This window comes from Loxodonta africana, unplaced genomic scaffold (assembly GCF_030014295.1).
Source record: "Loxodonta africana isolate mLoxAfr1 unplaced genomic scaffold, mLoxAfr1.hap2 scaffold_375, whole genome shotgun sequence".
Taxonomy (NCBI): domain Eukaryota; kingdom Metazoa; phylum Chordata; class Mammalia; order Proboscidea; family Elephantidae; genus Loxodonta; species Loxodonta africana.
Genome location: NW_026975090.1, coordinates 133700 through 150210, shown reverse-complemented (window position 1 = coordinate 150210; position 16511 = coordinate 133700). Strand labels below are relative to the sequence as shown.

The following is a 16511-nucleotide window of genomic DNA, read 5'->3' as shown; positions in this document are numbered from 1 at the left end:
TTGTGTGTTTTATTTAACCTGCGTAACAACCTTTTGAATAAGACCCATTTTAGAAATGGGAAACTGAGGCAGTGAGAGGTAAAGTAACGTGCCCAGATCAACCAGCTGATAGATTGAGTTAGGATTTAAACCCAGGCAGTTTGTTTCAGAATTTGCTTATGTAATCACTGTACATGACAGCAGTGAGCCCTAGTGGCTGTGTGGCTAAAGAACTTGGCTGCTAACTGAAAGGTCAGTGGTTCGAACCCACCAGCCTCTCTGCAGGAGACAGATGTGGCAGCTTGCTTCAGTGAAGACTTACAGCCTTGGAAACCCTATGTGGCAGTTTTACTCTGTCCTTTGGGGTCACTATGAGTTAGAATCGACTTGATGACAGTGGGTTTTGGCACATAATACTAATGTGCAGTGTATTCTGTATGCCGTGTATATGTTCAGAAGCTAATTTTCCCAACATTTATGCCATATATAGATTACCAATCCAGTTGCCGTTGAGGAGATTTTCACTCATGACGACCCCGTGAGTTTTCAGAGTAGGACTGCCCTCCATACGGTTTTCAATAGCTGTGACCATTTGGAGGTAGATTGCCAGGCCTTTCTTCCAAGGCAACTGAGTGGATTTAAACTGCCAACCTTTCAGTTAGTAGCTGAGCACTTAACTCTTTGTGCCACCTAATACATATATATACTAGGAGGTTTTCCTCCTTATTTGTACTTTAATGTTTTGTAGCCTCTTATGAATACTTGTTCCTGGCAGTGAACTAGATGCTAAAGAACAGAATAGGCACATGTAACCCTCTCTCACCTTCTCCCTCCCCTCTTGCACAGAGATGAAATGAAAAGGAATTAATGAGGACAGATTATTGGATTAGGGCCCACACTCAGGGCTCTAACAGCATGGGGAGTTTCTCCTGTCACTTCAGTTCTTGTTCAGGAATTGGCACCTGCTTTTTGTGAATCACAAAGACCAGTGCTTTATATCAAGCCATTTAGATTTGGGGTATGGAGCAGTGACTTAAAAAAATTAAATTTTATTTTCAGAGATTTTTTCTATTAATTGTTTACATTTATTTTAATTGTATATTCTGAAACCGCTACAAAAAGGCATGAAATAATTGTTTAAATTTTAATTCGTATGGGTCAAAATGTATGTTAAACTACCTATCGTCGCCTTCACAGTCGTTGTTATGTTTGAGCCGATTGTTGTGGCCACTTGTTACCAAGTATGACTTTCTTCTCCAGGGACCGATCTCTCCTGACAACATGTCCAAAATATGTGAGATGAAGCCTCGCCATTCTTGCTTCTAAGGAATATTCTGGCTGTACTTCTTTCAAGACAGATTTGTTCATTCTTTTGGCAGTCCGTGGTATATTCAATATTCTTTGCAAATACCGTAATTCAGTGCCTTCAATTTTTCTTTAGTCTTCCTTATTCATTGCCCACCTTTCGTGTGCGTATGAGGTGACCGAAAACACCATGGCTTGAGTCAGGGGCACATTAGTTTTCAAGGTGACATCTGTGCGTTTGAACACTTTAAAGAGGTCTCTGGCAGCAGATTTGCCCAATGCAACGTGTCATTTGATTTCTTGACTGCTGCTTCCATGGGTGTTTATTGTGGATCCAAGTAAAATGAAGCCCTTAGTGATGTCAACATTTTCTCCGTTGTCCTGATGTTGCTTATTGGTCCTGTTGTTAGGCTGTTGGTCTGTAGTCTTTGATTTTCTTCAGTAAATGCTTTAAGGCCTCTTCACTTTCAACAAGCGAGATTGTATCATCTGCATATCTCAGGTTATTAATGAGTCTTCCTCCAATCCTGACGCCTTATTCTTCTTCAGACAGTCCAGCTTCTCGGATTATTTGCTCAGCATACAGGTCGAATAGGTATGGTGAAAGGATACAATGGAGATGCACACCTTTCTTGACTTTAAACCATGCAGTATTCCTTGTTCTGTTTAGATGACTGCCTCTTTTTCTGTGTACACGTTTCTCCTGAGAACAATTAAGTGTCCTGGAAATCTCATTCTTCCCCATGTTATCCATAATTTGTTATGAGCTGGAGTAGGTCTCAGAAATAATGTGCCATTTCTTCCAGTTGGTCCTGCACGGCTGCCTGCTTCCCTAGGTGGTAGCAAGTAAGGCCTGTCTCAGAAACACTCCCCTCCTCACTAAGCATGATTCTTCACACTGCTCCATCTTCTTTCCCGTGTGTGTTTCCTGCCCTCCTCAGTGGCTGGGGAAAATGATAGTAGTCCACTATGAGATTTATTCTTTTATTATACTTTATTTTATCATTTGTTTTTATAACATAGTTCCGTTAAAATCAAGGGTAATAAAAATGTTTGTGTGATGGAAGTGGATAATCCCACCCATTGTGTCCATCTAAAGTTTCATGAGAAAACTGTGCCCACAACAGAGGGCTCCCACTCCTCTGGCTCACTGTATTTTCTCCTTGTTTATTTGCTCTTCCCTCTTTCCTGATGCATGCATGGGACCACTGAGCTTCAGGACTCCACAATTCTGCTTTTCATACCAGTGTTACTGTAATCTTGGGTTCATGGGCTGCCTTGCCACAGATTTACTCATTCTGTTTCTGTTGATTATTTCATTACTTAAAAATCTCTCATGAATTTTTCCAGAAGTACATTCTATTCCTCAAAAACTTGGAAGCAATGGGAAAGTATGCAATAAATAACAAGAAAACATACGTAATGCATAGAATAAATTACTAACGTTCCGATATGTCTGTTATCTTACTTACATTGGCATGTATGTGTGTTAGAGTCTCTGGTTGGTGCAAATGGTTAATATCTTGAGCTGCTGACAGAAAGTTGGAGTTCAGGTCCACCCAGAATTGCTATGAAAGAGAGGTCTGGCAGTCTACTTCCGAAAACTCAGCCATTGAAACCCCTATGGAGTACAGTTCTACTCTGGCACGCTGGTGTCATCATGAATCAGAACTGACTCAATGGCAACTGGTTTTATGTGTGTATTAGCACACACATTTATGTATATTAACACGGATATTATATCCTGATATTTTCATTCATCATTAGTCTTTTCTCATGATAATTTTTTTTGTTTTTTTTAATGAGAGCATTAAATTACTTTATAATATTCTGTGTGCATGTAGTATATTTTTTTTAACAATTTGAACTATAGTTGCAATAATAAATGTGCATGTTTCTAGTAATCTTCAACGTATACTTACATCTTTTTAACATACATCTCTGCCATTAAATCTCTTTGTTTAATTATTGTTTAACACTCTTTACGCCTAAGAGATGGTCTCAGAAGCAGCCCTGATCAGTTTTTCTCCCTCTTACTCATGAAGCTCCTTAATGTATCCCAAGGTATCAACTACGAAGGATTTTACGTACTTATCGTTTATTTTTCATTCAGTCAGTATATTCCATGGGCCAGAAGTAGTCTATGTTATGCAGATACAGTGGTGAAAGGTACACACTGCCCCTGTCCTCATGAAGGGGACAACCCAGTGCAGGTGGGAGGGGCACTGGGGAAATGCAGCTGAGAGCAAGGACAGACAACCCTCCAGGAACCACACTGGACTTCAGAGAGGCTTGTTGGCTGCTGTTCACCTGGCAGGCTTCTAGATACCCGAGTACCCTTGGGCTTGGTGCCTGTTCCTCTCTCTATTGACACCCTCTCTCTAGGATGCCTCAGTGAGTTTACTGCTGTCTATTTGTAGCTAAGGACGTGAGGTTTATACCTCCATCCATTCAAACTCCTCCTGGGTCCAGACTCATATATTCAAATGTGAGCCTAGCTCTCTGTATTGACCTCTTTAGGCATTATAATGATACATTCCTCATATGGCCATCATGAAAAGCAAACATGAAAGAAAAAGCACAGGAGTGCCTGGCACCAGTGTAGGTACTCAATGAACATTAGCTGTTGGTATTATCCTTGACATCCCCATGTGGGGTGAAGTTTTATTACCTGACATCTCCATGTGAATATCTAACACCTGTACCATGTTATCTAGGCTATGAAACAATTCTTGGTTCCAACCACCATTCTTTTCTTATCCATGAATTTCTCAAGGCTTTGGTGATGGGATTGTGTGTTTTTCCACACAATGGACTTGATTAGGAATGGTTGGCCAGGTCCTACACAATAAATTGCTCTAGCATTCCTTTGGGTGACCATTGAGACAAGTTTCAGCCAACGAATGTAGCAAAGAATTGGAACCACTCTCAGCTGTTCATGCGAGTACTCTCAATCCAGAATATCTGGTAAGTCGACTGTTAGGGATTGAATTGTGTCCCTCCAAAATGTCTGTGGAAATCCTAACCCCTGTACCTGTAAATCTGACCTTGTTAGGAAAGAGGGGGCCTGCTTTTATTATGTGAATGAGGTCATACCAATGTAGGGTGGGTCCTAAGCCTAACTCTTCTTAGTTATAAAAGGAGCAGAATACACACAGACTCAAACAGGTGAAAAGGAAGACAGACAAAGAAGACAGATGCTTCTAGAAGGCCAGGAACACAAATGATTGCTGGCATCTACTAGAAGCTGAGGTAGACAAGGAAGGACCTCCCACTACAGCCATGCCCTGAATTCGAACGACCACCTGCTAAACTGTGAGAAAATAAATTTCTGTTCTTTAAAGCCATCCAGTTGTGTTATTTTTTGTTATGGAGGGACTAGGTAACTAACACACATAAGACCCGTTCTTATAAGTTCAGCCCAGTGCAGAATAATTTTCTTCCCTCCTTGGTCTAGACCACCCGAACCTGCTCTTTCCCTATCAGTGTCCTTTGCTTTCACCTAAGAGCTATGACAGAGTCAGCTTGATGCTGATGCATTGAAATTTCAATTTATTTTTTATTTATGATTACTATTAATTCCGGTATTTTCTACAGTTTTCAATGGAGACAGTCCTATAATCTATGAATAGCAGTTATACTTTTTCTCTTTTTGTACTAGCTTACACTTCCGGTGTTCAATGTTTAATAAAAGTAATGATAGAAGCACCCTTATTTTATTGTTTATTAATTTTAAAGAGAATGTCCCACACGTCACCATGAACTATCATGCTAGTTGTAGTTTTCCACGTTCGGGAACTCCTTTTCTGTTCCATATTTGCTCCTAGTCCTTATCTCTCCATGTGATTGGATTTTATCAACCTGCTTTGCCCCCATCTCTTGAGGTGAGCATATGTCTTCTCTTCTTTCACCTATGCATGTGGTGAATGAAATTACTAAATCTTTAACGTTCACTCAAATTTGTATGCCTACATGATCATGGCATGTTACGTGGTTTATACTTTGCTGGATTTCCTTTGCTGGCATCTTACGTAGAGTTTTGCATCTCAGTTACTGAGTGTGCTTGTCCTCTAACTCTTCTTCTACCATCCTTCTCTAATTTGTTATCATTTTTAAACTAGCCTTAAGGATCAAGTTAGGGGAGTATCTCATGGTTTTCTAATCTCTGTTGACTATGTACAAGATTAAAATGACTGTTTCTTGCATGTTTGCTGGAACCTGACTGGAAACGATCTAGGTCTGCCGTTTTCTTTTTAGGGAGATCTTGAACTACTGACCCATTTTATTTAGTGGTTAAAGGCATCTTCTGGTGCTAATTTACTTAGAAAAAATTCTGATGCATGTTCTAGGTTGCTCGAATCTCATCTTCAAATATTGATTATCAGGGCTTGTAGCCTCATGCAAGGCAATTCATCAATCCCAGATTTCCCCAAAGTCAGGCTCTGCAACTCTTCCCGGTACCAAATTCCCTCATTTAAGACTTATTTGCAAAGAGACAACAGTATGCTATCTACGCGGTTGTTTATCCGCAACTTTCTTGAGTCCATAATGTGAGGATACAGTCTTCTAATACTTTTTTTGTAATTGTTCTCTTTCTTATTTTTTTTTTTTGCTTTTTTCACTGCCAATAACCTCCCCGCCCCGTCTAGTAGTTTTAAAGTTGTGCGTTTCAGGTTCAAGTCTGTAATCCAACTGAGCTTCTGTGTGTGCTGCATGTGTACATCAAAAGAACACGCTTCTAGAAGCAGAAAGCAGGCAGTGCGACTGTTGGGTGGTTGGCGGGGGAGGGGGAGGGGAGCTGCTGCTCAGAGAGGGCTCCCAAGGGAGGCACGAGATGCCGGGCTGCCCACTGCAAGCCCACAGGCTCCAAGGAGGAGGAACCTGAGTGCGCCATGAGCCTTTTGAGACAGGCCCAAGCCCACCCAGCCGGGTGCTAACCTCGCATCCGCCAGGCTTGCAGGTTCCACCAGGACTAGGGAAGCCTAAGGCCAAGGAGGGCAAGGTCTAGGGTCTGGACCTGAGAACTGGTTCTGCCACTTGTGATCGCAGCGCTTATGCTGGAAAGGAGGGCAGAAAGCATATCGCAACGTGTGTCCGGACGATGACCCAGAACGGGGGAGTTGTGGTCACCCACGGACTCTGGGTCTGCATATGGAGGCCCCCAGGGTGCAATTCCAGGAGCAGAAGGCAAAGCCACAGAGGCCAAAGTGCACCTCGCCGATGCTTCCCAGGGGCATTGCCCCAAATATGGGGAGCAGTCCCTCCTCTGGGCTAGGGACTTTGTTTCCTCCATTGTCATCCCTGACTGTGAGCAGACTCTAGTCTATGCAGACTAATGAGGAGTTATCAAAATGAGCTCCAAACTCCAGATTTGAGTTAAGGATCATAAATTAACACAGAGAAATACGACTTTAGCAATATGTGACTGTTTGAAGCCCAAGTTGCCTTAAAACACGGAATTTCAGTCTTTCAGCTCCTCTGCTAATCTAGTGACTAAGAACAGGATCTCACTGGAGCTCAAAGATGTGGGGCACTGGGAATACTCTGGGTCTGTCTGCTCACGGCTGATTGCCTGATCCCAGTTTTATTATACAGCTTAAATACAGACCAGAAGAGGAGTTTGGGGCTTGACACCTGACGTCTTAACACCAGTTCCTGTTTCTTGAGGAAGGAAGAGGTAAAATAAATCAGCGTTTACTGTGTCCTTCTCCATCCCCGGAAGTCTTCATGAAGACCCTCTCAGGTAAGGATTGACAGGGAGTGGCTTGGTTTACTATTTGACTTTGTCCTTCAGTCACTTTGTTTATGTCCTGCATGTAAACTATTATGCATTGACAGAAGCATTCTAATTCTTATGCAGAAGGACTAGACCTGCTGCAGAATGACTATATTGTGCCTCCCTTGGGCACCCCTGTCTGCGCAGCACCCCCCACCCCCAACTGCCCAACCGCCTCTCTCCTGGCATTCTGCTTCTAGAAGCATGTTCTTTTGATGCAGAGATGCAGCACACACAGAATCCCAGCTGGATTACAGACTTGAACCTGAAGACCTTATGCAGAATGACTATTTATGAACCCCTAAGCTTTTTTTTTTTTAAGCTTAGTACTAAAGCAGGTACTTACTCCTCAGAGAAGGCCCTGGGGGAGGTTGATACATGCATTCCCCAGTGCTCCTGCTGCTCTAGAAGTGCCTGAAATGCCTCTCTGGGAAAGGCCTTCAGATTAGGCTCATGGCCCACGTGGGAATTCAGGCCTATTTTTCTGTTAGAACATCTCATTTCGCTCTGAAAATTTTATTATCCAGTTTATTCACCAGACATGAGTACAGACATCTCATATTTTCAAAATAATCCCATTCTCTAATACTAATTTGCCACCAAGAGTATATTCCAAAGTGTTTCCAATAGGCTAGCAAGTCTATCCAAAGAGGGGAGTCCTGCGCCATGTTGTGCAGTGACAGCAGGGTTGGCGTAATATGTTTACCCAGATACCTACCACTTTTTAAAAAATTTTTATTGTGCTTTATTTGAAACTTTACAAAGCAAATTACTTTCTTGTTCAGCCATTTATACACAATTGGTTTGTGACATTGGTGGCAATATTCATGATGTGTCAATATTCTCTTCTATGCTCCAGTTCCCCGTTCCCATCCGCCATGATTCCTGTTCCATCCTGCCCTCTTTTCTGTGCTTTTGGGCAGGTTTTGCACCTTTGGTCTCATACACACGATTGAACTAAGAAACACTTTCTTCACGTGTGTTATTGTTTGTTTTATAGACCTGTCTAATCTTTGGCTGAACGGCAAACTTCAGAAGGTACTTTCGACTTTGTTGCTTTCCATAATTCCTGAAATTCCAAGTCTACCACCTGAAGAACTTCCTTAGTGTTTCATTTAGAACAAGTCTGGTGGCGATGAATTCTCTTAAGCGTCCTTCACCTGAGAATGTCAATATTTTTCCTTTACTCATGAAGGAAATAACAGCCTATAGAACACTGGGTTAATGTTTCTTTTCTTTCAGTGTTGAAAAAATGTTGTTTTCACAGCCTTTTGGCCTCCATGGCTTCTGATGATGAATACAGAGTCATTCCAATGGTTTCTCCTGTGTGAAATGAGTTGTTTTCTCTCTAGCTTCTTTGAAGATATTTTCTTGGTCCTTGTTATTCCACAATTGACAGTGAGGCATTTGGGTGTAAAATTATGTGAGTTTAACTTGTTGGAGTTTGCATAGCTTCTTGAATCTGTAAGTTTATGTCTTTCAACAAATTGGGAAAGTGTTGAGCCAGTATTTCTTCAGATATTTTTTTCTACACTATATATTTTCTCTACACCTTATGGAATTCCAATAAATAAATGTTAGGTATTTTTGGATTTTTTTGAGGCTCTGTTCATTTTTTTTTCAATATTTGTCCTCTGTTTTCAGATTGGATATTTTCAATTGAACTATTTTCATCTCATTGATCCTTTTGTCTGTCAACAGCATTCCGCTGGTCAAGTGAATTTTTTATCTCTATTTTTCCTGTCTAAAATTTTCATTTGTGAATGGTTTCTATGTATTTTTCTATTTTTCTAAGGTGTGACTGTTACTTCTTTGAGCATGGTTAAAGTAGCTTTTTAAAGTTTTTGTCTATGATTCTAAGACTATGTCTTACTTCAATCTTACAGAAAATGTTGATGTTGTTTGTTTTAGCAATCACTTGACCCAGTTATGTTCAGGCTGCATGTTCTTTCCCAACTTCTGGATGCTGTGGCTCAGATGTCAGTTCAGATTTTGAAGACTTTGCAATGATATTTGGATGTAATCTATGGGAGTGTCACTCAGTCTGGGACCTTGTTGGTGTTCTAACCCATAATGCAGTTCTCAAAGGATTGATCTACTTCTTGGGGTCAGAGGAAAGCATATGCAACTATGGGAGTGGAGGGGGGTATGAAAAACAACTTTATGGTATCCCTCTCTTGAGCCACCTGGTCTCTGTCTCTCTGAGGCTCTCTGATGTCTGAGCAGCTACCTTCCTGGTCCACTGGCAAGAATGTTGGGCTTTAATCTCTTCATTCTGCCGTGCAATTAAGTGACTGGGTCTGCCTATGAGGCCAAATAACGGTAAGATGGAGAAAATGTAACAGAGATTCCTCTATATTATTTCGTCCTTATATACTTAGGTCAGAGAGAAGGCACACTGTTTCTGGTGATACTTCCAAATGGGTATGGAGAAAAAGGCATTAACAGGTCGATAGCTGCATACTAGGTGTTATGGATTAAACTCTGTCTTCCCAAAATGTATATATCAGCTTGACTAGGCCATGCTTCCCAGTATTGTGCGATTATCCACCATTTTGTCAGCTGATGTGATTTTCCAATGTATTGTAAATCCTACCTCTATGATGTTAATGAGCGAAAATTTGAAGCAGTTATGTTAAGGAGGCCGGGCTCAATCTACAAGATTAAGTTGTGTTTTAAGTCAGTCTCTTTTGAGATATAAAAGAGAAAAGAGCAGAGAGACGGGGGACCTCAGTACCACCAAGAAAGAAGTGTCAGGAGCAGTGCATCCTTTGGACCTAGGATCCCTGTGCTGAGAACCTTCTTGTCCAGGGGAAGACTGGTGACAAAGACCTTCCCCTAGGAGTGACAGAGAGAAAAAGTCTTCCCCTGGAATTGGCACCCTGAATTTGGACTTATAAAGCCTCCTGGACTGTGAGGGAATAATTTTCTTTGTTAAAGTCATCCGTTTGTGGTATTTCTGTTACAGGAGCACTAGATAGCTAAGACACTAGGTACCAGGAGATGTACATTTCCCAGCTCTTTCACTCCCAGGGACACTATGACTAAGTAGCCATTGCCATAAATCCATGTGAGCAGACTATTCTGATTACTGCTTTGACTCTACTGTCTGTTATGGTAACCACACCCACCTTGTCTTTGTTCATTGAGTGCCACCACTTGGCTGTTACCACCATGGGGTCCAGTCAACTGCATTGTAGTTAGGTGTCTTAATTCAGTTAGGGCAGTTCTCACTGTGGACTCTTACTTACATAAAATAGCAACCACAGAAGTCTTCAATAATGCTGGGGCTTGCTGCACAAATTTGTACCTCACTGCTATGGTAAAAAGAGAGCCCTCTGGGCACTCCGTGTGTGGGTCTGTGGGTCCAGCCTAATAAATCCATTCTAACCTGCCAGTTTCCCTCAGCCTTTGGTTACCTTCTCCTACAGTATACAATGGCAGATCTGCCATTTCCACTTGATTTATTGTAGGCCACCACTTAATCCATGCTTCAGTAAACCAACCAAATAAACTATGAGATCCTTTTCTAACCTCTGAAGCTGAAACACTGAATGAAGAATCTATGCTTCCTGGGTCTATATCAATAAACTTAGACTAATCCACCTTTATGTTGCTTGCACCGTTATCCCACACCCATAATAGCCATTCCCACACATATTCACCAGGTTTCTGTATATATATATTAGAAAAATCAAGTAGTTCTTTTGGAGTTTAGCATACCTTCTCCTGGGTCACACTTCATAGTTCACCTTTTGGGGCTTGTTGGGACTGAAGTCTAGGTATAGGTCTAGAAGCAAAAATGGGCAGTGGCAGTGGGATGTTCAGCCGTGTCTTATAAGACATCTGCCTAAGGTGATGCCCCAGGCAATGCCCCAGATACCACCCCAGGAGATAACTCAAACAAGACACTTCAGGCACAGCTGGGGTAATCTCATCAGATGGAGGTGGAAGGGATAATTGTTTTACTGGGAAGGGTGCCTTAGCGGCAGAGTTAGAGAATCTCTTCAGATGGGAGTAAGAGGTCTGGTTCTGTTAGGAAGAGCGATTCAATAGAAATTGGAGGTTCATTGTCCCCCGCTTCCTGACTGTCTGCCCATATGTCCTCATCCTGAGTTTCAGGATCCCATTTCTTCCCAATCAGTGCCCTCACTCTAACTTCAGACACCATTTGAGGCTGGATATTCAACTAGCGCTTTAATTCAGTCACTCTTATGATAAGAATCTGAGTTTATTTTTGGCAGCATTAGCCTTGTTACTATAAGAAATATGGTTTTCTTTCTGGGCACAAGTGGCAGCTTTCAGATCTTGTATGTGGTGCTTCAGCTTTGAGCCCATTTCTTTCATTCACCAGTGTGGCTAGCAAAAGCAGGACTAACCAAGCAGCTTCCTTATTATTCTTATTCTGACAAAATTATAGAAAAGTATCAAATATGTAATCAGGCAGAGCCTTGTCTCTCACAAATATTTGATCCAGTGGTAGTAGTATTTTGCGTATTTCTATTGTCACCTCCCACCATGGATTAGCAATAGCCTGTTTACTACTGGAGACAGTCATCAGTGCCTTTAAGACTAGCCAGACTTGAGAATCAATTCAGAAAACTCATCCTTAAGATTTGGTTCCTCTAGAACCACAGTAGGTACCAAATGTCTTAGCCTGGGATCTCTAGAGATGCAAAACTAGTGAAGAGAATATATATATATATATATATATATATATATATATATATATGGAAACCCTAGTCGCATAATGGTTAATAGCTATAGCTGCTAACCAAAAGGTTAGCAGTTCGAATCCACCAGGCGCTCCTTGGGAACTCTGTGGGGCAGTTCTACTTTGTCCTGTAGGGTCACTATGAGTTGGAAACGACTCGATGGCAATGGGTATATATATATATACACACACACATACACGCATACATATGTTAGTTGTGGCTGTTAGATGCCATCGATCCTGTGTAAAACAGAATGAAACACCACCTGATCCTGAACCATCCTCACAATCATTGCTATGTTTGAGCCCATTCTTGCAGCCATTGTGTCAGTTCATGTTGTTGAGCGCCTTCCTCTTTTTTTCTGACCCTCAGCTTTTCCAAGCATGATGAGCCTCTCCTGGGACAGGTCCCTCCTGAAAATATGTCCAAGGCACGTGAGACGAAGTCTCGCCATCCTTGCTTCTAAGGTGCATTCTTGGTGTACTTCTTCCAAGATGGTTTTGTTTATTCTTCTGGCAGTCCATGGTATATTCAGTATTCTTTGCCAACACCATATTTTAAATGAATCAGTTCTTCGGTTTTCCGTATTCATTGTCTAACTTGCTCAAGCATGTGAGGTGATAGAAAATATCATGGCTTTGCTCAGGCACACCTTAGTCCTCAAAGTGACATCTTTCTTTCTCAACACTTTAAGGAGGTCTTTTGCAACAGATTTGCCCAATGCAATACATTGTTTGAATTCTTGACTGCTGCTTCTGTGGGCATTGATTATGGATTCAAGTTAAATGAAATGCTTGATGACTTCAGTATTTTCTCTGTTTATCATGGTGTTGCTTACTGGTCCAGTTGTGAGAATTTTTGTTTTCTTTATGTTGAGGTGTAATCCATAGTGAAGGCTGTAGTGGTTGCTCTTCATCAGCAACTGCTTCAAGTCCTCTTTACTTTCAGCAAGCAAGGTCGTATCAGCTGCATATCATAGGTTGTTAGTGAATCTTTCTCCAAAACTAATGCCATGTTCTTGTTCTTCGAGACCAGCTTCTCAGAATGTTTGCTCAGCATACAGATTGAGTAAGTATGGTGAAAGGATACCACCATGACACATAACTTTCTGATTTTAAACCACAGAGTATCACCTTGCCCTACTCAAATGACTGCCTCTTGGTCTACGTAGATATTCCGCATGACTACAGTTAAGTGTTCTGGAATTCCCATTCTTTGCTAAGCTATCCATAATTTGTCATGAGCCACACAGTTGAGTGTGCTTGTATAGGAAACAAAAATAGGTAAACATCTTACTGATATTCTCTACTTTCAGCCAAGATCCATCAGACATCAGAAATGATATCCCACATTCCATGTCTTCCTCTGAATCCAGCTTGAATTTTTGGTAGTTGCCTATCTGTGTACTGCTGCAACTGTTTTTAAATTATATTCAGCAAAATTTTTCTTGCGTGGGATGTTAATGACATTGCTCGATAATTTCCGCATTGCGTTGGACCACCTCTCTTTGAAATGGGTACACATGTAGATCTCTTTCAGTCATTTGGTCAGGTAGCTGTCTTCCAAATATATTGGAATAGTCAAGTGAGCGCCTCCAGCACTGCGTCCCTGTGTTGAAACATCTCATTTGGTACTCCATCAGTTCCTGGAGCCGTGTTTTTTGCCAATGCCTTCAGTGCAGGTTGGAGTTCTTCCTTCAGTACCATCAGCTCTTGATCCAATGCTACCTCCTGAAATGGTTGAATGTCGACCAATTCTTTTTGGTGTATTGAGTCTGTGTATTCCTTCCGTCTTCTTTTGATGTTTCCTGTGTTGTTCGATATTTTCCCCATAGAATCCTTCCTTCAGTATTGCACCTAGAGGCTTGAATATTTCCTTCAGTTCTTTCAGCTTGAGAAATGCCAGGTGTTTTCTTCCCTTTTGGTTTTCTAACTCCAGATCTGTTCACATTATTATTATCATACTTTGTCTTCTCCAGCTTCGCTTTCAGGTATTCTGTTGAGCTCTTTTACTTTATTTTTCCTTCCATTCTCTTTAGCTACTGTACATTCAAGAGCAAGATTCAGAGTCTCTTGTGACATCCTCTTTGGTCTTTTCTTTCTTTCCTGTCTTTCTAATGACTTTTTGTTTTTTTCATATATGATGTCCTTGCTATCATCCCACAACTAATCTGGTCTTCGATCATTAGTGTGCAGTGCATCAAATCTATTCTTGAGATGGTCTCTAAATTCAGGTTTGATATACTCAAGGGCATACTTTGACTCATGGACTTGTTTTAATTTTCTTCAGCTTCTACTTGAACGTGAATATGAGCAACTGATCATCTGTTCTGCGGTCAGCCCCTGGCCTGATTCTGACTCATGATATTGACCTTCTCCATCATCACCTTCCACAAATTTGATTCCTATCTATTCTGCCTGGAATAGTTCATGAGTATAGTCACCATTTATGTTCCTGACGAAAGGTATGTGCAATGAATAAGTCATTGGTCTTGCCAAATTCTATCATGTAAGCTTCATTGTCATTTCTATCATCAATACCTTATTTTCCAACTGCTGATTTGTCTGCTTTGTTTTCAACTTCGCATCCTAATTACGTAATTATCAGTACATCTTGATTGATTAATGCATCACGTTTGATCAGTTTCAAACTGCGGAACTTGGTAAAAACCTTCAACTTCTTCATCTTTCACATTCATGATTTGTGTGTAAATTTGAATAATAGTCTTATTAACTGGTCTTCCTAGTAGGCCTGTGGATATTATCCTATTGTTCGTAGTGTTCTACTTCAGAAAAGATCTTGAAATGTTCTTTTTATCGATGAATATGATGCCGTTCTCTTCAGTATCTCAATCCTGGCATAGTAGAACATATCATTGTCTACTTTAAAATGTCCAAAACCAAGCTATTTCAGCTCACTAATGCCTTGGATTACTGACCTTTATGCATTCCATTTCATTTTTGATGACTTCCAATTTCCCTAGATTCATACTTCCTTCATTCCACATTCTGATTATTAAAGGATATTTGCATCAGTTTCTTCTCATTATGAGTTGTGCCCATCAGGAAACGTCATTAAACTGGGATCTACTTTGAGGAGGTAGCTCTTCCCCACTTGTATTTTGAGTGCCTTCCAACCTAAGGGGTTATCCTCTGTCATTCAGTCAGACAGTGTTCCAGTACTATTCGTAAGATTTCACTGGCCAGTTTTTTTTAGAAATAGATCACTAGGTCCTTTTTCCTAGTCTGTCTAAATCCAGAGCTCCACTCAAACCAGTCTACCATGGGTGAACCTGGTGGTATTTGAAATACCGGTGGCATAGCTTCTAACATCACAGCAACATGCAAGCCACCACAGTACAACAAACTGACAGAAGAGTGGTGGGAGTTAAAAATAAGAAGAACCAAAAAGAGTGCTTCTTCCATGTCTGCTGATTTAGAGGAACCATGAAAAATTGTCAAGTGAAGAGTGATTCAGAGGAAAACATGGGTAGAATGTGACCTAATTTCCATAAAAACAAACAAATGAATGTACTTACATGTGTCCAAGCAAAAAGAAGTGTGTAAAAGGGTACATATGTATCTTTGGACACTGGACACTTTGGGGGAGCAGGTACAATATAATTATGTGGGGATGGCTCTTATTATAACTTCTGTATACAAATCTCTGTTGTTAAATGTGTTATAAGAATGTAACATCTTTTAAAGTTTAATAACATCATACGTGTATGTGTGTGTATTTGAAACATTTTTTTTTTTTGACTATTTTATATATGTGTTTTTTAGTTATCTAGTGTGGCTATAGCAGAGATTCCACAAGTGGATGCCTTTAACAAACAGAAACTTATTCTCTCACAGTTTAAGAAGCAAGAAGTTTGAAGTCAGGACACCAGCTCTAGGAGAAAGCTTTCTCTCTTTGTGGCTCTGGGGGAAAGTCCTTGTCATCCATCTTCCCCTGGCCTAGGAAATTCTCAGTGCGTGGACGCTGGGTCAAAAGGACCTGCTCCACTCCAGGCACTTCTTCCTTGGTGGTATGAGGTCCCTCTCATTTCTGCTCACTTTTCTCTTTGTATCTCAAAAGAGACTGACTCAAGACTCACCCTTATCCTGTAGATTGTGTCCTCCCTCATTAACCTAACTGTCTCTAATCCCGCCTCATTAACATCACAGAGGTTAGAATTTACAACACATAAGTAATCACATCAGATCACAAAATGCAGGACAACCACACAATACTGGGAATCATGGCCTGGCCAGGTTGACACACATTTTGGGGGACACTATTCAATCCATAACAATACAGAAAACACTGTCTTCAATGCCAGATTCAGAGACTTTTATCCATTTGTGAAGGGCAAACACAGAAACTGAACAAAATTCAGACCAGCGAATTATTGCTTGCTCTTGTAACTAATGAATTCTTCTGGTCTCTGTACCTGGAAATGGCCAAAAAGAATTCTGTGAGGATTAATTCAGTTATTGCTAAAACATCTACTGCATTTGCATGTCTACAGGTAAGGAAGAATGCTTGACACTGTCTGTGATTCATTAAGTAACACAGGGACCCTTAGACTATTGTTCTCCTTCTCTGATATGTCACTATCACCTTCTCCCCTTGTTGCTCTCCTGAAAAACCCACACTTGTATATTCTAGGCTTTTATCCAGGATTGAATTTGCAGGAAGTTAAAGATATATCTTTGAAAGATAAAGAAGACTTTGGCCACATTGTCTTTAGA

General features: G+C 40.9%; 1 long non-coding RNA gene across 4 annotated transcripts in view; it reads left to right on the top strand.

Annotated features, from left to right (window-relative positions):
• The window catches only part of LOC135229554 (uncharacterized), a 56939-nt gene that overhangs the window by 35135 nt on the left and 5293 nt on the right, over positions 1-16511 (top strand). For 3 of the 4 annotated variants that reach the window (XR_010320240.1, XR_010320242.1, XR_010320239.1), the window contains exons 1-2: positions 6592-7027; positions 14065-14239. This is a non-coding gene — a long non-coding RNA (uncharacterized LOC135229554). Of the gene's footprint in view, positions 1-6591; positions 7028-14064; positions 14240-16511 lie in introns of those variants that run through there. The other variant, XR_010320241.1, reaches the window with a different exon arrangement.